Here is a 25,461-nt window from a genome sequence, read left to right on the forward strand (position 1 = left end):
CAACATACTTGAATTATCAGTTATATGTGAACACACACATATATTAGCTTTATACACTATAATTTTTATAAATAGCATGCGTATGATATTACTAAAATTTAGCACTAGTTTTATATAATAATTAATTAAAAATCATATATTATAATTCATTTTTTTGGCAAAAATATATATATTATTGTCACACCCCAACTTTAGAGGTGACCGGCACAGAATATGAGAGACCTCACACTCTTAAGCCTAAATATATGGATTGTTTAACTAATATATATATTTTTAGGATAAACATAAATAAAGGCATCCATTAAACAAAACATTCATATACTTAATCATGTGTGATACAAAATATAAAACTATTTGTAGAAATTTTCAACAGAGCCTCCACTATAATCTAGACTTCCTGAAAATTCTACAATAGACTGCTAAATCAAACAATACTTGGGGCTCAGTTCCCCAGCACCAGTATATATATAACTACAATCCAAAATAACCCAAAAGATGAGGACCTAGACATAGATTACGTGGAGCATCAAATTCTAAAAGTAAAGACATAAATGTACTTTTGAGTTTACATTAGCTAACAGTTACTCAAAATAAAGTCTCAAGTTCTGGATCTTCAATGAGGCTCTTTACTGCTCAGCTGGGAGTACAGGGTCAGTGGTACTGTCTGAAGTCAACAAAAGAATCTACCGGTGAATAACATCCCATTGATAATATTTAAAAAGGTAATAACAAATGAATGCAATAAGACTAAATTTTTACTTGGAATGACTATGTGGTAAAGAATTAAAGTTTCTACAGTACACAATCTTAAATTGAAAGATAAATGTATACTCAGGCTCATTAAACAGTTAAATCCAAATTTGTAATAAGACAGCTTGTTACACAAAAATATTATAAAATAACATTTCTTAAACACTAATACTTTTATAGGACTTCAACAGAACAGAATAGCAAGCGCAGCTTGAAGCCACGAATACAAGCGTGGACACATAGTCCACGAGGGTAAGTAACCAATCGAGCGCGGCCAATGCCACGAAACAAGCGCGGGAACGATGCCCACGAATATCCAACGAGCTCGAAATTACCATGGCGCGCCAAGGACTAACAGTGCTGCTGTTAGTGACCAGCGTTCTGTATCCAGACCTCTAAAAAAAATGTACAAGCATGCATGGGATTGAGTTCATTGCTAACAACAAGAGGGATATATATTTATATATTTTATTTCCACGAATGGAATCCTTTAAGGAATATTTTACAACAGATGATCCCAGCATGAAGATTTTCAAATAATATTTTCAAAACTCCTTTCCAAATTCCAAGTATAAATATTTATTAGAAACAAAAATGCAGATTAACAAATTGTAAGCAGAACTTTTAATCAACATATAACAAGATAAATATTCCTTCAAGTAATAAAACATTAAAACATTCAATAAGTGAGATTGGAAAAAAAATAATAAGATTTAAGTTAAATCACCTTGACAGACCATTTAAAGAAGCTAAATGTTTTTTTTTTTAAATAAGAATTTATGACCATGGGATGCTATTCACTCACCTGTTATGCTCCCAAAATATAACTCATTCCAATTAGCACATCCTTGGGTTATGGTCACTCCTCAATCCCCTAGTGTCCCGAAACAAAACATTATTAATACCCCATTTATAACTTGTATACATCTAAATCATTTATCAACAATCTCTTACAGCTCTAACAAGCCCATCCATGTCAAAAATATTCAAAGATTAGCATAATAGTTGGCAAGCATAACATATAAATTATAATTCACTTGTTTCTCAATAACAACATAAAACTCCAACCTTCAAGTTTTCTACCCACAAGAACAATCAACTCTTATTTCCTTCATGTATCTCCTGAAAGCCAAAGTTTAATCATAATTAATCCAAAATAATATCTATCTTGCTCTTTTCCATCAAAATGTTATATAAACACCTGTCAAGAAATTCTTTTGCTCATGTAGACATTTTTCAAACACCCCACGGGCACTCAATATTGTTTTGTGAAACAAGCATCCGCACCAAAAACTTTTTCAGGTTTCCTTCTTAACTAAATTCATCTCATAGACCAAAATAAACAGCACCCAATAATTTCAAGCTTCAAATAATAGTTGCAAGCAATCACCATGCATCACCCGTAAAAAAAATATAAAATCCTTCCTCCTCAATATGCTTCGTTTAAGACAACCCCCATAATCCTTGAAATCTCAAAACTTCCAGCAACCAAACCAATTAATACCCAAGCCAAAAATCACAAGATCCAAGAAGATAACATCCTACCCGTGACCACCCATACCCAAATTCTGCAGAAACGAATATGGAAAGAAAATTCGCATAGCCACCCAAAATCAACCAAAATCAGCCCCAAACGCACAACAAGAAGGGTAAAACTCACCTAAACTTACACCATACTCCTACATTGCAAGACAAACCAGAAAAAGGGGAGAAAGTGACTCCAAATGAAAGAGAAACACCCCAAACTCTAGCAATGTTCTGCAGCGAAAACAGAGGAGAAATAATCTGCAAGAATGCACGCCGGAGACTGTAAAGTGAACGGTGGAGGACAGAGGGAGATGCGACCGTTGAAGAAGAAAAGAAGGGTTAGGGATTCAGCTTTGAAAAACTTGTTCTACTCCTCCATTCTCTCGCTAAAATGAAGAGCATCGGGAGAGAAAGAAAAAAATCTGATACTTTTTTTTTTGTTTATTTATTTTATTTTTACTCTAAGGGTATTTAAGTAATTCAATAGTGCTGAAACAAAAATTAAATTACTCCAAAGACATGGCCCTAGTTCGAACCCAGAACCTCCAATGCCTTCAGCCACTTCCAAAGCCATTAAACCACATGATTTACTTGGTTGCAGCTACAACAGAAATAAAAAGAAACTATTAACCAATAATTTAGTATAATAAATTGTAAGATTGTTACAATTATAATTCATTTTTAGGTTCTCTTATTTTAGTGCCTTCCCTTTTTTGTTTGGTTTATACAATTCAAACACCACACTCACACACCCCCCATTATATCAACACTCAACTCAAACTCAAAACTTTATCTAAAGGTGACATTATTACCATTAAGGCAGTTAGCCATTGTTTTGACTCATTCCTTAAAGCCACTAATTATTAAATATTCGGATGCATATCTAACCCGTATTCTTTATAAAATAAAATAAAATAATTATACAACAATTGTTTTTACATTTTTGCTAGATTACTTTTTCTGATTACTAAGTGATAGGTTACATAGGGTATAATTTATAAATAGTAAAATTGGCCAAAAAATTTAATTAAATGATTGTGAGTTTAGATGTCAACCCCGTACATGTAGTAACATGATTGGGAACAGTCTATCGTTTGCCTTTAGTACTCAAAGTAAATTAAAAGAACACTCCAATGAAGCATCAACACTTCAAATTGTTTGATGTATTGGTATTGTATTATATCAGATAATCATACACAACAATACTTTATACTATCTCCTGTCTTTAATATAAAAGTTAGTTAGATATTTAATTTAATCTTAAATATAAGACATAAATCCACCTCATCTCACATGTTTGTCTTCTTTTTTTTTCCCCTTTCAAAGCAATCCTTATACTGATTGCATGTGTTAAAGAATTTATATTAAATGATAGTTCTAATACGCATGATTAATAATAATATTCTAGAAAAGATAACACTTATTTATTCTAAATAATTAATTTAATTAATTTTCTTAATATTCACACAGTTATAGGATCAAGGTAGCAGATATATACTATTGAAGTTGAAATACTTTTTAAGAAAAAAATTTAAAATTTTTTTATACATATCGAATGCTCCTAGAATCTTAGTGGATACTTCAAGACATTTTTATATAGAAATTAAATTCTGTTAAATATTATGATGTTAAAGCTTTTCATTTTATATAGGAGAGAAAAGAATGAACGGAAATGCATGGAATTAGCTGGCAAAAAAGGGAAATGCACGGAATTACTTTGACGGCGCTAGAAAATTTTAGAATACTATTATCTTTGCTTGCACATGACGTCAAGCAAGGGAAGAAGGGTTTAAAATAACTTATAAGCACATTTCATATAAAAAAACTTTTTTTATATATTTATCCCCTATTTCGTAAGTTATGATTAAAAAATTATTTATAAACTATTCCAAAAGGGTCTAAAAAAGATTGATATTACCTTCATTTTTTAATAGAAGAGCTAGATAACTAACTCACAAATATTAAGAAAATTAGTTAAGTTTATTATTTATAATAAATGCACCTTGATTTTTTTAAACTATCATTTTTAATCATGTACTCCTCAGGTCCTAAATATAAAACATATTTTGTAGTGTAAATTACATTACGAAATGGGTCTTATATATAGAATTAGAGGAGTATATTGGAATTACCTTTTGATAGGAACTCCTTAAGAATGTTTTGGAGGGAAAATTATAAATTTGAGAAACAAAATGAATTGAAGTTTTATATTTAGAATCAAATTTAAGCTCTCAACTAGTTCTTATATTAAATTATGTATTTTTTGGTATTCAATAGTAACAAAGGACCATATTCCAGTCTACGTTTGTTTGAATTCCAACTATATTTTTTGTTTGCTTTATAAATTTTTTCATGAATATATAAATGCCTCCTAGAAGTATCATATCTTATGCTCTTTAAGAAGTGAAAATGTCGACGTATTGGATATACTCCTCCGATCCTTAATAGAGAACCTAATTGTTAAGTTAATTTTAGTCCTAAATATAAGACATATTTCTCACATTTATCAATTTTTTCTAAATTACCCTTATGAATATTCTCTCAACCATAATTAAGTAAATGAGGGAGGAAGGATATTAAGAAAGATTATTATGGTGTTTTAGGAAAAAGATGTCATATTTCTTATAATTAATTAACTTACCTAACTTTCTTAATTTAATCAAATTAGTTAAATAGGTCTTATATTAAGGACTGGAGGAGTACATACATACAAATATTTATATGTATATCACTGTATATGCATCTGATTCATATATGGCATCTGTGTATCAGAAGTAAATATACACCTTGATTGTGTCTCCCCAAAAAATGAAGAAAAATTAGTTTAATGTTATATATATGGATTTTGATGATAATGTAAGAGGAATTCTTGGGTACTAGAGCACCACCTCATCTATGCTTTGGCCAATCAGAATATAACAAGTCACCACATTTTAATCTTATTAGTTGGCTGCCAGTTGGTCATATCTAATTGTTAAGCAATTAAGGTTTTAATTAAAATATAATTATAAGTTAAACTCGGAGGCTTTCAACTTGCATCTGAAGATTCCCATAGAAGAACCCTAATCTCTACATTCAACGATGATTTCCCTCTTCCTGGTGACTTGAGACGAAGCTTGAGCTCTTCCTGGTGGGTAAGTTAATCTATGCCTTCCTTTTTCTCTTAATTTTGATCAAACAAGAGGCTATTTATCCTCATCTTCCTCTTCCTGGTGACTGTCTTATAAATTAGAGACGAAGTTTGAGCTCTGAAAGCTGAAGGTCTCTTGATGATCCTCTTCTGATCGTGTTTTGCTTCGATCTGTGGCTGGTAATAAGCTGTGATTTATGGATACAAATAAGTAATGAAATCATTTTTGAAGCCCAGAACCCTAACTTGAAATCAATTTTCAGAGCTTTTAAGAACACTTTTACGGTCCCTGTGTCTTCAAATGAAAAATTTGAACCTTAAAAGTATTTTAGAATTCCTAACTAGAGTGTTGCAATCACCAGAGCCTATGTCGATAAAAATCATTTCATGATGAGATGTTTGTTATTTGACTTAATTGATAATGAATTGAGGTACAATAAGACAAATCCTACTATCATCAAGGCATTTGATTCAATTTATTTATTATTTTTCCAAGTATTTGTATTTTGCCGGTCCAAACTGCCGTTGAATATTTGAAGATTGTTATGGCCTTGAACAGTTGAACCAATATCATTGTTTATAACTTTATATCTTCTACAAGGCATCTTTATGGATGGTGAGTTTAGCTATATTTGTAATTTGAGCTACCTTGCTTTGTTTATGTTAAATCATTTTACTTGTAATAATTACTATGTTTGCTATAATTTCTATTCAACCTACACATATGGATTGTTTTTCATCTTGTACTTCAAGCACGTAAATTCCTCTTGCTTTTGAAAATACAAGGTGGGTTGTTCCAAAATATTATATGATGGGATTGTCACGGTTGTCAAGATTGATGATAATTATTTTCGGAAATTTTGTGATGTTTATTCTGTTTCTGACTCTTTGCAGAATTTGTAGGCCTAAATTCCGTTTGAGGGAGTTGTCTATGTAGATCATAAAGAAACTTACCTAGCTAGTGTTTGTATGGTTTTTTGGCTTGACAGGCTTTGCTTTTTCATTATAATTAACAATCAGTGTTAAACCTTCTTTTGGTTACCTCATCAAAATGTGGCATTGGCATTATGGTTTCGTATGGGCATGAAACTTCAAGGGAGGAGAATTATATGCATCATGGCAAGCTGGGTAGGTGAGGGGAGGACGTGGCCTTGCTGAAATCTTTCATTACAGGAGGCATAATGGCTAACAAAGTGATTTTGACGTGGAAAGCTTTTGAGAATTGAAGGGGATAATAACTTTAGTTTGACTTGAATGAGTTTGGTGCTGACTAGTTAGTTCGTTGGTATGGGTTGCCGCTATTTAGTATATGTAATTTGCTGTGCAAAAATGTTTCATGTATGTAATCTTTCAATTGAATGTTATTAATTTGGAGCAGTAACATGACAGTTGATTATTTCAATGGAATGCCTTTGGTTTGGTGTTCAGATAGTTGATTCTTCTTCCAAATAGTTATGCCAAAATGCATAACAAAGAGTTCCAAAAGTGAAGGGAATAACTATACAGAAATTCATCTCGTGTCAAATCGCGAGAGCAAAGCAACATTTCAATTAATTGAATTAACTCTGTCATGTTACAAAATACTTATGATCAACCATACAATGATGTTGAAGGACTAGAACCATGCAATACAGCATTTGCAAAGTAAACCAACGAAACACGTTCATCCCTACTAAAATAATGAAAACACTAAATCAATCCTTCGCTCCTACACCAGCTGAGGAGAAGCCTTGAACCATTTCGGTTATTTTTCTCTGTCCATCTCGTCCCATAATCTTGCCCCCAAAGTTTCAGTCTAATCCAAACAATTGCTGCATCATACCTCCTGTATTTAAAGCAACAATATCATTTGCAGTGCACAAACAATTAAAAAAAAAAATGATTAGCAGCATTGACACAGAACATGATGAGGCATTTTCCAAATCATTCTTATAAAGCTTTTTTCCCATATGTTCAAGAATGTGCCATTAGCTGAATTTCACCGAAAGGTCATAAATTGCGGAATGACCAAATTGAATATCAAAGACTAGAGGTTGGTTATCCATCATCACCATTTGATTGAATACTAGATCTGTAAAATTATAAAATAATCAAGAAGTTTTAGGTAGAAACAACATAACTTAATAAACTAGTAAATTAAAACAAATATAAACAAATTGAAATCGAAGAAAATAATGGAAGAGAATACTGTGGCCTTCTATTGCTAATAAGTTAGACGCACCATCACCTTTGGTCCAAAAAAAAAAAAAGCACCATCATCGATTCCTCATTCAACTTCACCACAGACACTAATGGTCCTAATCTTGTGGCCTTCAATCCTTCAACGACAATATCCTGCGGATAATTTAGGAAGGGATTGGCGTGAGGTTGGATTGGAAAAAGAATAGAGGAGAGGAAGAGAAGGGAACCTTTGGGCTGACGTAGTTGCCGGCAAAGGCGAGGCCGACAACCAATTCCCTAAGTAATCGACGGCGAGTGCGTTGAGCGGCAGAGCTCCATGGACGAAGAAGAGTGTTGGCTACAGCGGTGGAGTTTCACGGACGAAGAAAAGCGTTGGCTGCAGTGTAGAGGTTAGGGTTCTTCGATGGAAATTTTGAAATTTCTTGACGGAAGTTGAAATCGCCGAGTCTTTCCCTGTAATTATTACTGCGTCCGCTTCTTAATAGAAAATCTCATTTGACTTTTATTTTAATCCTAAATATAATATCCTAATATATTTTATCTCTCATATTTATACATATTTTTTTTAAAATAGTCCTTTTATTAATAATAGTTCTAATCAATACACTTAATTAGTAAGGATATTTTAAGAAAGACAACACCTATTTATTATAAATAACTAACTTAATTTATTTTTTTAATATCTTTAAATTAGTCAATTAATTTTTATAATTAAAATTAGAGATAGTATTTTAATTGAAACTTATTTACTTAATAATGTTGTGAGTTGATATATTCTGAATGGTCAGATGACAAGTGAGGTGATGCAGCAGGTGCATGCAAGAATTTATTGATAATATAATATTGTAAATATTTATTTACCAATGGTGGTGAATTATTATTTGGAAGAGCGCAGATGTACTCGTCATTAACATTGATGTACTCTCGTACTGGTATGGTAGCTTTGCCGCTTTTGGTGGAGATAATCTATCATAAATATATAATCACGTCATTCTCGCTCCCTAACACTCTTTTAAAAAAAAAAACAAAGAAATTTTTTTTTGATGTAATTATTTCTCTTTTCCTTGAAGAACTCGTCCGAAAACCTTTTTTCTTTAATCAAGATTTACTATCTTACTAAAGTCCTTCTCATCAGCTGGACCCAAAAAAAAAAAATCCATCTCATTAGAACATTAAAATTTTATTGCATAAAAATGAATTGCGTACTCCCTCCATCCCTCCCTACACACATGTTATTCATAATCAACATAATCACATCATGTTATTATATTTTGGGAAAATCACACACAGGTCTCATAGAAGATAATTAATTCTGAAAAAGTCCCTCAAAATTCCCAAATGCTTCCTAAGTCCCAAGGGACTTCAGAGCAAAAATTAAAATTGTGAAATTACCTATTTGCCCTCACTGATGGAAAAGGTTGTGATTGGTTGCTGCGTAGGTTGTGATTGTATGCTGTGTATGTTGTCATTCGGTTGAGTATGAGTTGTGATTGGTTGCTGTGCATGTTGTGAATGGCTTAAATGTAGGTTGTGATTGGCTGCTGTATAGGTTGTGATTGTAGCTGTGCATGTTGTTATTCGGTGAAGGCAAGTAGGTAATTCCACAAGTTAAATTGCTCTAAGGTCCCTGGGGACTTAGGAAGCATTTGGGGATTTTTAGGGACCTTTTCAAAATTAATTGTCTTCTATGGTACCTGCATGTAATTTTTCCTTATATTTTCTATTTCAGTATGCTCAAATAGATGATACTCCTCCGTTTCTTAATATATGACGTAATTGTTAAGTTAATTTTAGTCTTAAATATAAAACCTATTTCTCATATTTATAAATTTTTTCTAAATTATCCTTGTGAATTTTCCTCAACCATAATCAAGTAGAAGAGAGAGAGGATATTAAGGAAGATGATTATGATGTTTTAAGAAAAACATGTCATATTCCTTATAATTAACTAACTTACCTAACTTCCTTAATCTAATCAAATTAATTAAATAAATCTTATATTAAAGATCAGAGGAGTACTACCAAAATAAGATTTACCAAAAGGTAAGTAACTAGATTCCTTCGATCCTAAATATAAACCTCATTTTATAGTGTAAATTATACTATAAAATGGTTCTTATATTTTGAATTAAAGAAAATAATAAATTAAAATTTATTTAATAAATACTATTTCTGATTTTTTTGGAAAATATTTCTAATTATTTTTAATGAATTAGATTAAGGGGACATTTTTTTGGTGGAAGAAAATTCATGATATTAACTCTTAACTAGTAACTATAAATATAAATGTGATGAGGAAAGGACTCTCTCTCTCTCTCTCACCTGAAAAAGATCTGACATGGGGACCAGACACAGTTATTTCAACTCATGAATGTTCAAATGAAGATCACATAAGGCTTATAGATTAAGCCATACGTTACACAAAATTAGACGGAAAAGAAAAGAAAAAGGTCAAAATATTATAGTGTGAAAAAATTTCAAATAAATATATCACAATACGAGGATCCTATACAGGTGCTGAAAGTGACATTAGCAAGTCCATGTCTACTCTGTTACCCTGAAAAAGACAATAATAGTGGGCTGACAACTAACATCTATCACCTAATTAATTAATTATAACAAATATGATTTGATTTTCTTAAAATACTCATATGTAATATTAAATTATATGTTAATGTATAAGTTAAATAAATTGATTTAAAAAATTGATAAATATTTTTTTGATTGTTTTTCTGATTTTTACATTTTTATATTTTTTTAATCCTTTGTCTTATGAATCTTCATATTTTGTTATTTTCATACCTCATTTATTCATTTTATCTAAATGTGGGAGAGTGGGATGGGAGAGAAAGGGGGAAAAAAATAAAAAGTAAGAGACAGGACAGGAAAAAAAGAAGAAGGAATGGGAAAGTCGTTCACCAAGTGAATGATTTTAGCTTTTCAACTTAACAAAAAAAGTTAATATTAAGTTAAAATCTAGGAACAACTTCTTCACAAATTTAGAATCGTTTTTTTGTATGAACGATTTCAAGAGTAACATTTTAATAAATACCTTTTATTTTATAAGATTTGGGTAATTTTTTTTTTACTATTTGCAATATATAGGTAAATTTGCCTTACTTAAGTCCTATTAATGATGGGACTTTATTAAAAACAAGTTTTAAAACATTCTGACATATTATTAGAGTCTTCTAAGTCTAAAATGAAATTAAAATAGAAAGCAAAATGATGATGTTAGCTAATAACAAATAACAGAAATTAAGAAGAAATTAAATCTGAACCATTCAAATTCATATTTAAATGGTCCAAATATGATGCCTTAAATGAAATAGTTCTTGTATATATTGAGAATTGGAGGAAGTATTAAATTTTTTATGCAATCCTTGACTAATAACTACCATTCTCTTTAGTATTTATACATTTTAAAAAAAAATGCATTTGAATGAGAGATAAAGATAAAAATAATTACCATGATAATTTTGTAATAATTTCTCATGAATAAATTGGAAAATTTGCCTTCTGATGATATTCTTCTAATACTACACCATCTTCATGTCTTGGATCTTTATTTATTTGGTTGTGAAGATGAGGAATCTTTACTACATATTTTTTTTGTTAACTGCCCTTTTTCTCCAATTGTTTGTTTTGGGATATTGTCTGTCAAAATTTCTTATGATTTCTTTGATAATTTGAGATCTTGGATTAAGATCACTATGAACAACCCACGTCAAGGTAGTCACTTGAAATTACTCATCAGATTATAGGTCTACTCAACATGATCTGAAATAATTCCTTTCATGCTTAACTGGGAAAAAAAACAAGGAAAAGGCATAAACCAAAGTTCTCGTAGTTAAAAAGCTTACCCTTTACTTTCCCTTTATAAAACTAAGCCAGAAAGATTTATGACGGCCAACTGTGTAAAACGGGAAATAGAAGGGGTGGCTACGGGGAACACATCAACTTGCCCATAAAAGGAAAAGGTGCATGTATCAATTTCCTTTGAAATGCCATTAACTTGGGAACCACCAAAGCTGAGAAGATAAAAGGAGGACAACAGCTAGAAGCCTACAATATTCAAGAAATCTCTTACAATCTTCCAGGTAGGGTTCCGTGTTTTTATGAGCTCCAGCTTAACTCTTCTTCTTTCTGAAAATGCTTTATCAATTGTTTTCTTTTTTGCCCCAGTAACTTGGTAGTTCGAGGTTCTTGGCCAAAAACTTTTTTTTTTTCTGGCTTTCCATTTTTCACATCCTTAAAGACGGATGAATTTCCCTTCACCCAATTTGGTCGCCCAGTTTGAAATTCTCATATAGTTCTACATATCTTTCCTTTGGAATTGTTTTTAATTATTTCTTCTTTCAAGATCACTAATCTTTCTAGTTTAATATATTTAACAGCAAAAGCATTATCCTTTTCTCTCTTCTCCCCCGATTTTCATATTCGATATGTCGGTTCTTGGAGGGATTCTCTCTCATGTCAAACCCACTGGATTTACTGTCTGTATAGCCTCTCTATTGTTCAGTTCAAGTACAGTTTTCCACCCAATTCAACTTTGCTGTGTGCGTGCGTGTTGGATTTTTCACTGTATAATTTACATATATAATAACCTCGCGTTATTGATGATTTTGAGAAGGAGAAGGGAAATGACGAGAAGGAGATACAGATAAAGAAAATTGACGATATAACAGCAAGACAAGTGACTTTCTCAAAGAGAAGGAAAGGTCTCTTCAAGAAGGCACAGGAACTCTCGACCCTTTGTGATGCTGAGATTGCCCTCTTAGTCTTCTCTTCTACTGGCAAGCTCTTTGATTATGCTAGCTCAAGGTTCTTATATATCATATTATCAGTCTCAATTTCTCATACATACATACATAAACAGGCATTTCTATAGGTGTGTGTGAGAGAGAGAGAGAGATTTACATGATATCACAGTGGTCGATTCAAGAATGAAATATGAAACTGCACAAGTGCACAGCTCATTATCATTAACTATCTATATTTAAACTCATATTATCTCATTCTCTGTAGTCTATTAAACTAGCTAGCCAGCTTGGCAGTTGATAAACACTAGTTGGAATCTATATAATTCTTGTTGCATTTATAACCTTAAAGATTATTATATGTGCATGTTTCAGTTCTTCTGTTTCTGTTGGTAATTAATAACTTAAAAGGTCAACCAATGAGAAAGTAACTTCATAGACTTGAAGTAACGGAATCATGATTGATATCCACAGTTGAAGGTTCTGAGTTTTCCCATTGGGATTCTGAAAGAATTTTGTTACTCCATACAATTTGACATAAAACTGTGCTTGATTGATCTGATCAGATCTTTTCCATTGATTGATCTTGAAGGGAAATAGAAAGTCACTCAAAAGAGTTACTATTTCTGTTGTTTTAGTATGCAGCGGGTAATTGAAAGGTACGATCAACATCCTGCCGTTCAAAGACTAGGCCAATCATCTGCTGATCTGCGGGTAATCAATATATTAATATCAATCACACAACATGACTTATCTCAAGTTTTGTGTCAATGCACATAGCTCCTTTTAATTAACTTGATTCCTTTTCTTTTCTTTTTTGGTTAACATACTTGACTTCTTTTCTGGTTAATTACTCTCACATTGCGACTCACACACGCCTGGGCGCACAAATGGTTTCTTGTTTAATTCATTATAGAATTCGACGACTGAATATCTAAGGAAGTACTTACCAAATGAATCAGATGGGAAAAGGGATCCGCTTCTTGGGAAGATTTTAACTCATCGAAGAAATTGAGCTATTCCGTTTGACTCTTTGTCTTGTTCATACTTCATAGATTCCTTTGAATAGGGGCCAATCATATGCATACTCCATAATATGCATTAACAGTAAGTGATCAGGCTGCATTGCCCTACAGAAAACCCTAGGTCTTGAATTAACTCCACAGGAGAACTGAAAAGATGGGAGAATTACTTCGAGGGATGACATAATATTGAAATCAATTTATGATAACATATGAAGGAATGGAAAATCATGGCAAGTTAATCCTTTTTTTTTTTTTGAAATATGTACAAGCTTGGAGGTGATGAGAATAAGCTGCACAAGGTAGTAGCAGAAAGGACTCGTGGATTGAGGTACGCAACTTTAATTCATACCTACCATGAATAAATGTTGAGAAGATTATGTTAATGAGACGCATGACTTGCGCTAAATTCTAAAGGCAATTGAATGGGAAGAACTTCAAGAATGCCCACTTGAAGAATTGCAGAAACTAGAGGAAAGACTTCAAAGAGGCTTGTCCCGCGTTTCAAAAACAAAGGTTTTTATTTGATCCTTTTTATGCTTGACCCTTGATCCTTTGAAGTTTGGGCTTTCTAAAATTTGTGAAGTTCTATGCAAAATACTACCACTGTCCGTCTCATAATGTAAATCACGTTTTGGAAGATTTGGGATACTCAAAATGTAAGTCATATTTCATAGAATGTAGTGAGCATTAAATGTTTTCCTTCCAAATTTGCCCCCTATTTATGAGAGACACTAAGAGAGATATGATTGATATGAGAGTACAGTTTAATAAGGGTTATTTTGGAATGTTCAAGTAATTTTTGAAAGGTACAAGATGTCTAATTAACTTTAACCAACTTAACTGGTTTGCGTAAAGTAGTTCAAAGTGACTTGCATTTTTGGACAGAAAGAGTAAGATTTTGTTTTATAGATTTTGTATTTTACATGCAAAGAAATTAAAATGTATTATTCTAGTATTTTGCATAGAATTTTTTGAACTGTGAGGGCTTCTTTGATTGGATTCTTAGAACCCCAATTCCTAATAATCTCAATTGCATTGTTAATGTGTTTGGTTTGGTTTTTGTTGTATGAATCCTGATTCTATGGGTAGTCTAATTATCACACTGTTGGGAGGATGCTTCTCCATAAAAATGTGACCAATCCTGATTCCCAAATGCTAGAATCACACTATTTTTAATACCCTTCACCCGAGAAACCACAATGGGGGGATTTTGGTTCATTCGATTTTAATTTATTTTTATTTAATCAAATATAAAACATAAAATTCTTCCATCATTTTCAGTATCATACCTGCTGAATTTATGGTTATTAACATTCGATTCCATTTTCGTGCTTTCCATGGATCAAACGGGCCCCGAGGTTTAGTCCAAAATAAGAAAACAGCCCAAAAAGCACAGACTTCTTTATCTTATAAATTTGTCAGAGACCAGCAACTTCTTTATCTATTGTATCTTTTCTTTTCTTTACTATCATTTAATGCTCTATGACAAGATTCAGTATATTTCTTTAAACCTTCTACATTGCCGGTGTGGAATCTACCTGATGTGTGCATTTTCAGCTATAAGACACTGTTTTGGTACTTATCAAACTTCTTTATTTTTACACTTTTAAAGTGATATGCCTTTACCGTGCATAGAAAAAATCTAATTTAATTAGTGATTAAAACTGTTAGTTAATTTTCATCCTGACAACAAATTGGCTTGTTTTCTTCCTTGTCCGATTAGCTATATGAGTTGTGATTTTGTGTAGTTATTGCGTTCGAGATTTTGAGTTTGACATGTTTACTATGATTATTGTTTCAGGATGAAAGATTCATGAAACCCATCAACGCACTAAAGAGAAAGGTAGATACAAAACCAAACTTAGAATGTTAGGATCTGCTATTTATGCATATGCAAGATATTATTCATCTGCAGATTTGGCCTTTCATCAACTGATCATGTTCACTTAATTCCTCGTATACAAGCAATTAATATTAGTGTGTGGAAATCTCATTGTATATAATCTATACATCCAGAAGCAGGGAAAACTTTTATGTCAATCGCACAAAAGTTTAGTCAATACATAAAATCACTTAAAACGTAGTTCCAAACATAAAAATGAGTCTTTCAGAGTAGGTATAATTGGAGAAAACAAAATGATTGAAGAGCGATCGATTAGAAACTACTTGACTTTACATCTTTATTCTATCTCTGTAATAGCAATTAGGTTCAATTCATTCCTCACTTTTTCCCATTTAGTGATTAGCCCCATAAAGAAAAACCACAAGTGTGACGACATAATAAAGAGATGAGAAGATCATTCTTTTTTTTTTTTTTTAAATATAGTAGTCTCTATCTTCTGACACAAGACAAGATCTGAATCTTCTAAATGTGAGGGGCTCACACTTGACAGTTAATGTATGTTAAAGGGATAAAAAGAAGATGGCCCAGGAGGACTAACTCTCTCAATTGACTGAACGGTTTTACTTATAGAGAAATGAGAGAAGTTTCATGTCTTAAAAAGAATATAATACAAAGCGTCACTTGAGGTTTCACTTGAATGATCAGTTCTATGTGAATCCCTTTCTGAATACATATATTCCAAGAGATTTGATGCTCATTCTTTTCTTCACATGACACTTCAATTTGAAACTAGCCCATGAGAAGATTCATATCCACATTCTAACAAACTTGTGTATGTGATTTCACTATCATAGATACTACATTTGGTTCTTAATATAAGACTCAATTGACTAATTTGAAGAGATTAAGAAAATTTTTTAAACTATTTATATTTATCGTTTTTCTCCCAACTAATTTCCCTCACTTATAAATTGTTATATAATCTAATGATACCCATAAGTATTTTAGAGAGATCATATAACATATACTATAATTAAATAATTTAGTAACTTTCTTAATTTCTCTAAATTAGTCAACTGGGTCTTATATTAAAGGCTTGAAATAGTATGATGGATTTCAAGAAAATATCCAAGCTACATTTGCTGCATATTTTATGACACTAACGATGTTCTACGCTCTCGGTCACCTTTGCTACATTGTTTGGCTTTCATGTACAGGGAATCCAACTCATGGAAGAAAATCGAACATTGAAGCAGGTGATCAAAGATTTATATTCTTGTCTTATTATAAAGTATTGCCTTTCTTCTCAAATGTTGAGAATTGAAAATCTCATAACACAAACACACACTTACAGAGACTTGCACGTGAACGAGGCCATCTTCTGACTCCATCGTCATTTGCAGTTCATCTGACAATCCTCCTCAAGGCACTGATAGTTCTGATGCATCTCTCAGGCTAGGGTAATTAACTAGATTATCTAGCTACTGATACATGTTTATATATTAGATAGCTTTTGTTTAATGTAATTTGAACTATCTGCATTTGATGTTTGGTGGTTTGGATTGAATATGGACTCTGCTGTCTTTTAGCATTTGCAGGAAGATTTCAATTCTTTAAAATAATTCCGATCAATTTTCGAGTGGGATACTTCCTAAGAAGCATACACTCCATTAATTCTGTGAAATTAGGGGGAAAAAAGGATACAACATTATGTTTTCTACCTTGGTTGGGACTGATTTTTATGTGGCCATTAGTTCATTCTTCATATCACTAATATGAGTTTGGCCTTCCGTGTATTGCAGGTTGTCTTTATTCAAATAGAAACATATAAATGTTTATTCATCAGAGAGTTGTATATTACTGGTGGCTGATTCCTTCACTTTAGATGCCAACGCGAGAGGCAGGAAGCTGTTCAAACGCTGAGGTGAGAGGGAGAGAGTGTTTGAACTTTGAATTGGGACCCTTAGATTAGGAGGAATGGGGATGTCATGTTAAAATGACAATATAGTACTCTAAGGTCTCTTAGGACCTGCTATTAATCTTAACATTTTTTGTGACCTTAGGTGAATAAATTCTACTCCTTGGGACGTGTGTGTAATTTTCCCTTCTTAATTTGCTTCGTATATATTATGTCATCAGGTAAAGGGATAAATTTACTTATTATAATATTGAAGAAGAGCACCAAGTACCATAATAAAATGGCAGGGCCAAAAATACCCATGATGATTCAAAAAGGGGCCTAAAATGTCATTACTATGAATGTTGACTTTTTAGAAAGAATACTTTGACTCAAAATAGTGACATAGAGGTAGATGTGGCAAAATAATATTTAAGTTAGACAAAAAAATAACAAGTATCTCCATGATTGTCATCTCCCCACCATCAAAGCAACAGTATATCATCATCACTGTTGTTCGCCATTTAGTTTAACTCCAAGTGCACGAGTCGCTAGTAGTATAAAAATTATCGTTCCCTTAGAGGTTAAGGCCAGACAAGTTAAAAATCACAATTGTGTTTATGATTAGGTTAAGTGAAATTAATGTGTAAATGAAGTTGTCTCAGAAAGGTACTTTGAAAATAAAGCTTAAAATCAAAGCTAAAAACTTAACTTTGAGACAAATAAGAATCTAGGATTATTTCTCACTATTGTATTTCATAAAACTTGATTAAAAACTTCTCATTTAGTGTTTTAATGATAAGTTAAGTCAGTCTAAGGTTCACAAATGTTAATTAAGCTTTCTTAAGTCAAAATCCAAATTTTGTAATCTTAATAAACCTTCACAATCTCTTGCTTTTGTTGACAACATTACACTTTGAAAATCAAAATCTTTTTTTGACCAATGCTAGATTAATAGATATATCTCTATTCTATTAACAAACCATCTATTTAATAGAATAAACTTTCAATATAGCAGGTTTTTACCCAAGATCAAAGATCAATTTAACTTTCTCAAGTTTCAACCAATTAAACAAATCACTTCAAGTGGTGGCCAATTACAAGAAAGCACTAAACTCAAGGTAAAAACAAAATAACATTATCATTAATACTAAAGAAAGAGTTAAAATAAGTTTTAATCCATACAATAGATCAAAATAATCTTAGAATGACTATCAAGCTACATATGTTCAGTAAAGAGCCACAAATACAAGGGTATTTCCCAGCCATTACAAAGACAAATGAGAAGAGAAGAAGAAAACCAAGGAAATTGAGAAATGAAGCTCCAAATCTCCTTCAAACTTCAAGCTCAAAGCTCCTAAGCTTTAAAACCTCTAAATCCTAGCAAAGAACTCTCTAAACATGTGTCCTTACCACCTCAGCGATGATCGCCATGTGTCACTGTCACCTCACCTCTGCCTACCACATGTCACCACCACATAATTTCCTCAAAGTGACTTCTCCATGACTCGAACCCGAGACCTCATCTATGGGCGCATACGGCTTTACCAGTTGAGCTGCAACGAACCTATTGACTTACTATGCAAAATTAAATATACATAATATTCTTTTACACAAAACAATATTATACACATATATATTATTAAAAACTAAAAATAAACCTATATGATAATTTTTATCATAGCTATTTTAATGACAAAATAATTTATATTATAATGTTTTATTTTAAAAAAATAATTTTAATATAATTTAATTTCCAATGAAACTAATTTTGAATTTTAAATCATAAATAATTTTTCTTAAATATTTCTTAAAATTTATTTTTTAATTAACATTGATAAGATATCCAATTTAATTATATATATATATATATATTATATTACATTATATTATATTATCTATATATGTTTTATATATTTGATGAAAACCATTTATAGTTAGCAAAAAAATCTAGTTATTCAAAAAATAACTAATATAATAAAATCTAATAAATTATTCTATTAAAAAATTAAATGATTTGAATAGATAATAATAAACAATATTCTCCTCCTTGTATATGTATATATCCTATGTAATTTATTTTCTTAAAATTCTTTATTTATATCATTTGTTTTTGCATAGAAGACCAAAACCAATCTATATTATCCGTATTAATTATATCACAATTAAATTTATTGTTTAATGATTGAAATTCAAAATTCACTTCAATATTAGTTTGTGTTCATATAAACTCATTTTTTGGTTTTGAATTTCTATTATATATTATATCTTTCAATATATTGTACATATGATAAAATTATTTCTTTCTTGTATCAGTTTGTATAAGAAAATTATTAATATTCTTATTATTTTTAATTATTATTAATAATCAAGAGGAATTGATTTTAATGAAATATAAACAAGTTTTCTAAGAAATTGTCTTCCTATTCTCAATATGTACCTAATGATGACATGAATGATGATGATACCTTCATTAACACCAACTCTACAAATATATCAATTTATTTTACAATTAAAATATATTTAAATCATTATATTCTTAATCATGTTATTATATAAATTGTTGTAAGGTTATAATCTAAAATAATGAAATTTAAAATTAGCGACGGAATTGTGATGGAATTAGTGATGAAAACTTATGTGACAAACAATTTAGTGATGGAATTAGCAATGAAAATTTTTGATGATGAAAAAAATCCGTCGCTAATATTTACTGACAGATTTTTGACGGATTAGCGACGGACAGAAATTTCGTCACTAAATAAATTTTGTCACTAATCCATTGCTAAATTTAGTGACGAAATTTCTATTGGTAATTGTTAGAAATTAGCAACGGAATAATTTTTGTCAGTAATGAGCTGTTTTTTTGTAGTGAAATAAAAAATGTACGAGAGAAAGAAAGACAGAACTTGTGACAATCTTAATTGGTGAGCTAACTAAGGGGATTGTCGAGAATGGATTGGAAGTTAGCAATGCTAGTGTTCATGGCTTCTAGATTCCATGACTGTGTGTGTCCAACTTTGGAGAAAATAAAAGGTGAAGAAAAGAGGGGAGGAGAGAGATAGAGAAATGAAAGAAAAAGTGAGGGTGTGTGATAATGTGTGAGTAGATGACAAAGTGAGTAGTGAGAAAGAAACACGTGTATGCTTAGTGGGATTCACAAAAGAAAAAGTGATGGATGTTAAGGTTAGTCAACAAAAATAGCATTTTTGCCCCGTTTTGAAAAATTAATGAAATTTTTACCCTTGACATTTTATTACGGTGCCTGGTGTTTTTTTGATAGTATAATATGTAAATTTTTTCGTTCATCCTATCTCTTAAAACTAATACACTGTCAAATAGAATTGTCTGCCAATACCTCAAATAGAATTGCTTCCAATAAGAAAATATCTGTACATCAAACATAATAAAATTTAATATATTCAGTCATCAACATTGGACAAAAATATATGAATTGTCAGAGGGATTTTTAGAAAATAATATTTGATATCTTATCTAAAAATTGTTAATAACTTTAATAGTTTTATACATACTTTAATACTCACTTTATTTAATATTAATTGTTAATATGATCTGACATAATTATCAATTAGAAAGAATTATAATTAGTTTTTTCCCCTCAAATGACGAAGTGTTCCCATCTCGTCATTTATCCACTTTCTTATCCAAAATAAAAAAGTTGTTAAATTTTTAATTGATTTGAAAATATTGTAACATTTCAATTAAATTAAAGAGAAATGAAGTCGCTATTAAAATTATAAAAATAAAATAAAAAAATCATCTAATATTATTACTGCTGGTAGGGATGGTTTTGTGAAGAGTACAAGAAGAAGAGAGGAAAAAGAAAGTGGTGTACGATGTCTTCAAGGTATGGACAGTACTTTCCTTTAGGCTTAATTCGCCTCTACCTATTCTTATCTTATAGGATGCAAGTGGGGTTGATTGGCAAATTTCTTTCACGATACAATGAAGACTCTTGAATATAGATTGCACTTCCAAGATTCAAGCGAATAAAACAATGGCCTTTACAAGGTGATAATTTGACTCTATCTCTATGTTCACTCAAAGACAAAGGCAGTGAGTTTGATCTTTGTGTTTGAATTGTGTGTATCCAAATGAAGTGATGATGACGGGTTTATATAGACCATAGAATGATGTCTTGAAGAGATGCCTTTTGAAATAATACTTTATTAAATACAAGTCCCATATGTTGGTTCATGAACTAACATAATTTAATAAATAAAATGTATTTAATATGTAGGGTCTTTTAGTATTGTAACTACCTACATAGCCTTTCATATAAATATATTAATTTACATGAAGACACAATTTTTCATATAAATATATTAATTTATGTGAGAATACAACTCTTTAAATAAATTATTAATTTATATGAAGACATAACCCCTCATATAAATTTATTAATTAATAAATTTATATAAGAACATGACTTTCAAAAACACATCTTTTCATTTTAAAAATATTCCAACAATTACCAGAGATAGCTTATAATTTAATAGACAGGCAAGAAAAGGGGAAGAGACCCCTCAATAAATGAAATAAAATGCCTAATTAAAGGTTTTGTTTTCCTTTGAGTTATTTGAGAGTTATCCAGCTTAGTCGTGAGGTTGCAAATACGAGTGATTTTCTTTTTCAGGAAAGAATAAGAAAAAAGTATTTAATTTAAATCATAGTCTAATGGATTTGATGATTTTATGAATCTATTTGACATCATAATTCTATACAAAGACAGAATTTTGAATTTTCTTGTTGTACAAGGAGAAAACTTCTTATATGTTTCTAAGGGGGTTTATTGTTTATCTGTCCCAATGAGCCGTTGCACTTACTAGGCAGCTTATAATTTAAACTTTTATTTTTCAAAATGCATCCTATAGCACAGGAGGGATGAACAATGTGCTCAAAGAATAACCAAATGCCTCCTCCCTCGCTCCCTCCTCCAACACTCTAAAATAATTTTTCAATAACATATAGTATCTTAAAATAATTTTTGGTGTATCTATCACCATAATTAATATATATTTTAATAAGATTCAGTATCATAAGTGTAGAGAGTACTACTTGCTATTAGAAAAATGCTTTAGATACAAAATTGTACTAAAATTTATTTTAGAACATTAGGAGCTACTAAAAAAAACTTAAAATGCTAAAAAATAAAAAAAAAAAAAGTTTTTGATACTAAATACCATACAAAATACTAGAATACTAAATATAATTAACACAATTTATTTTTAGTAGTAATTATTATATAAAATAAAATATGTAAAGAGAATTTTGTCTCAAAATATAATACTACTCATGTTTTTTTATAAGTTACTTATAACTTATTCTCACATACCAAAAACTGTATTTATGGATAAAATTTTTAAAAACACACCCTCATAAAAATTTTCTATTTCTCTTTATCTACAAATCATTCTTACCTGTTATCTCTCTTTTCTCTTTTTTTCAATAAAAATTAAATAAGAGCTCACAAAATAGAAAATAATCGTTAAATACCCTACAAATTACCGATGTTTTGACAAAAAAATTTCTTCATGAGGAGTAGAGTAGCTTTTTTTTTTTTTTTTTTAGTGAATTAGTGATCCCAAACTCGTGGCGTAAATAGCGAATGCGTGTGCGTGTGCCCATGTGTAAAGCTGCAATTAATGCACTCAATTTACCCACCGCAGGGTTTCTTCCTTTTTCCTTTTTTTTTTTTTTTTTAAATTTAGGGAAGCCTGTCTCCTCCTTAATAATTTCCTGCTCGCCAAGACTCTATCTATCTTTCATCCTTTCTTCAGTCATCACATTTCAGAATGTTCTTGCAGGTAACAACACTTCGCTCTTCTTCTCAAGAAGAAACCTCCCCTTCTCTCTGTATTTCTTACTTAGATCTGCACTTATCCTTCCTAATCTATCCTATCCAAGCCTCAAACTCTTTTATCTTGTTTCTCCACCTACACCCAATCCAAGTTCTCTTCATTTTATGCTTGTCTTTTCGTTTAACACGCAGATAATATTCCTCTGCGTAATTAATTTTGTCTGAGACTGGATTAAATCTTTAGATTTCCCTAATTCTCTCTCTTTGATTTAACTTGGTTTTAGTTTGAAGGAGAGATTGGTTGAAATGACGAGAAGGAAGATAGCAATAAAGAAGATCGAGAACGTAGCTGCGAGGCAGGTGGCTTTCTCAAAGAGAAGGAAAGGTCTATTCAAGAAGGCTATGGAGCTGTCAACTCTCTGTGAGGCTGAGATTGCTCTATTAGTATTTTCAGCTTCGGGCAAACTCTTTGATTATGCTAGTACAAGGTATCTTTTCTCTCTCGATATAATGTATATGTGTGTTCTATCACTAGGAAGAGACTATGGAATTTGTTCAACGTTGATGTGAATAATATGTACAATAATCAAACGTTTAAAACTTAAAACAGTACAAAATAGTGGTTTGAAAATATCGAAAACGACACATATATGGAGGAATATTAGATTCCATGAAGCTGCTTCAGTTCCAGAGGCTTTTGTTAATGTCAAGATGCTATTTTCCTCTGGAAAAAAAATATGATCCTTTCCATAACGATCAATATAGTTATATCAATTATTTAAAATCTACAAGAAACTACGCTATTCACAAGTCAAGAATAATGTATTCGTCTTTGATTTCTTTTGGAAACAGGGTGGGAAAAAAAAAGGCCACAATACGCTGTTCAATCGGTACTGCATGTCCTATATAGGCTGTATATTAGATGGTTTTTATCTTATTATTTAATTCTATTTTTATTCAAAATCATTTTCAATGGTGTTGGAAAATTGTATATATTTTTTGCTATGTTGCTTTCAAAATAAAATATATCAAAAGAAGATTTAAATCTTCTAGTTTAATTTAAATGGTCGAGAGAAGTACAAATACGGCATACTTTTAAGAGGCAGGGATGTTTTCTTTTTTTGGGCAATAGAGAACATCCCAAATTAACTTTTAGTTCATAATTTTTTTCTTCGTATTTTTTATTGATTAATTAGGTGGATTAAAACAGTTTAAAGAGGATTATGAGAACATGCTACTAGAACAGGCGGGTCACTTTTGCTTTGAAGATACTAAAAGTTTTGTAAGGCTATCAGCTTATCACAGATTGCTCTTGACGTTTTCCTTATTGTCTTCATATTTTGATATCTATTAATAGCAATATTTAAATGTTATAGTTTTGAATGAGTCTATCTTGAGTTAAGATTCGGTTAATTAAAAAAATGCTATTATATTACACATTATTGTCACATATATATCTCTAAATAAAACACCCATCTGTAATGTTTGGCCATGGAAGCCACTACGAATAAATTCATTGATAATATATCGATGACTGATTGGATACATAAGCAAATTTAATGCTGTATTTAAATTCACTTATTTTAACTATGACTTCCATTGTGCCCCTCCCCACAGCAAAAGTATGACTTCCATTTTAATTTTCAATATTTTTGTTGTTTAAGCACGAGGCAAGTAATTGGAAGGAGAAAGAACCTATACTCAAATGGAAACCTTGTGAAGTCATACCAGCCACTCAAGAGCTACAGGTATAATTTTTCTTCTGCTCTCTACCCCTTCATCTATTGCTGTTTTGATTCATCTTTCTTTTTCCCATCTCTGTCTGTGTGTCTGTATATAAAAAAATCTTACAAAAATATTTTTGGTTATAAGACATTTTTGATAGTTTCAATGAGCATTAAATATTTCTTCCCATATATGCCCATATTTAATAAGGATAGTGAGAGAGAAAAAAATTAGTATGATGTTGGAATTTAGTGTGATTAATAAGGATAATATTAGAAATCTCTTAAATTTTATGACAAATCAATGCTTTTAACTATTTTTATTAGGACTTGGAAATTAGTTAGAAACGTCTTATAATATGGATCAGGGGGAGTACAATATACTTCCCTCACCCCAATACTCGAGTTAGATAAGTAATTTACATACATTAAGAAAATTAAATTAGTTATTTGTTAAAAAATGGGTGTTGATTATCCTGAAATATCCCCTCTAGTCACTGGCATTGGAAACTACACTCATTGACGAAAACTCCTTTTATTTGTGTAATTAGGATTGCCTCTACTAGAAGGATATTAATGCCTATAAAAATAGAGATAATTTCGTGAAAAATTATAAATTTGGAATAAAAAATGAGAGGTCTACTTCAATTAGAACCAAAATAAACCTCTTAACTAATATTTAGGAAGTATATTATATTATTGCAATAATTATTCAACAGTTACTTCTTTTTTTATTCAAGGGTATGATGGACCATATACATACCTAATATGAAAATGCTGGGAGTATACCAAAACTTTTGTCA

The 25,461-nt window shown here is 30.9% G+C and overlaps 2 long non-coding RNA genes and 1 pseudogene across 2 annotated transcripts; 1 reads left to right on the forward strand and 2 right to left on the reverse strand.

Moving 5' to 3' along the window:
• Positions 1-510: 510 nt before the first annotated feature.
• LOC114736658 (uncharacterized) lies at positions 511-1,599 on the reverse strand. Its single transcript, XR_003739363.1, has 2 exons — positions 1,556-1,599; positions 511-664 (listed from the first exon to the last, which is right to left on the reverse strand). It is a non-coding gene; the product is annotated as an uncharacterized LOC114736658 (long non-coding RNA).
• Positions 1,600-1,609: 10 nt separating this feature from the next.
• Positions 1,610-2,542, reverse strand: LOC114736659 (uncharacterized). Its single transcript, XR_003739364.1, has 3 exons — positions 2,411-2,542; positions 1,819-1,872; positions 1,610-1,624 (listed from the first exon to the last, which is right to left on the reverse strand). It is a non-coding gene; the product is annotated as an uncharacterized LOC114736659 (long non-coding RNA).
• A 9,491-nt stretch (positions 2,543-12,033) lies between these two features.
• Positions 12,034-16,675, forward strand: LOC114736651 (MADS-box protein JOINTLESS-like; annotated as a pseudogene).
• The last annotated feature ends 8,786 nt before the right edge of the window (positions 16,676-25,461 follow it).

The sequence above is a fragment of the Neltuma alba genome, unplaced genomic scaffold (genome assembly GCF_004799145.2).
Source record: "Neltuma alba isolate B1F8T4 unplaced genomic scaffold, ASM479914v2 tig00013353_pilon, whole genome shotgun sequence".
NCBI lineage: Eukaryota > Viridiplantae > Streptophyta > Magnoliopsida > Fabales > Fabaceae > Neltuma > Neltuma alba.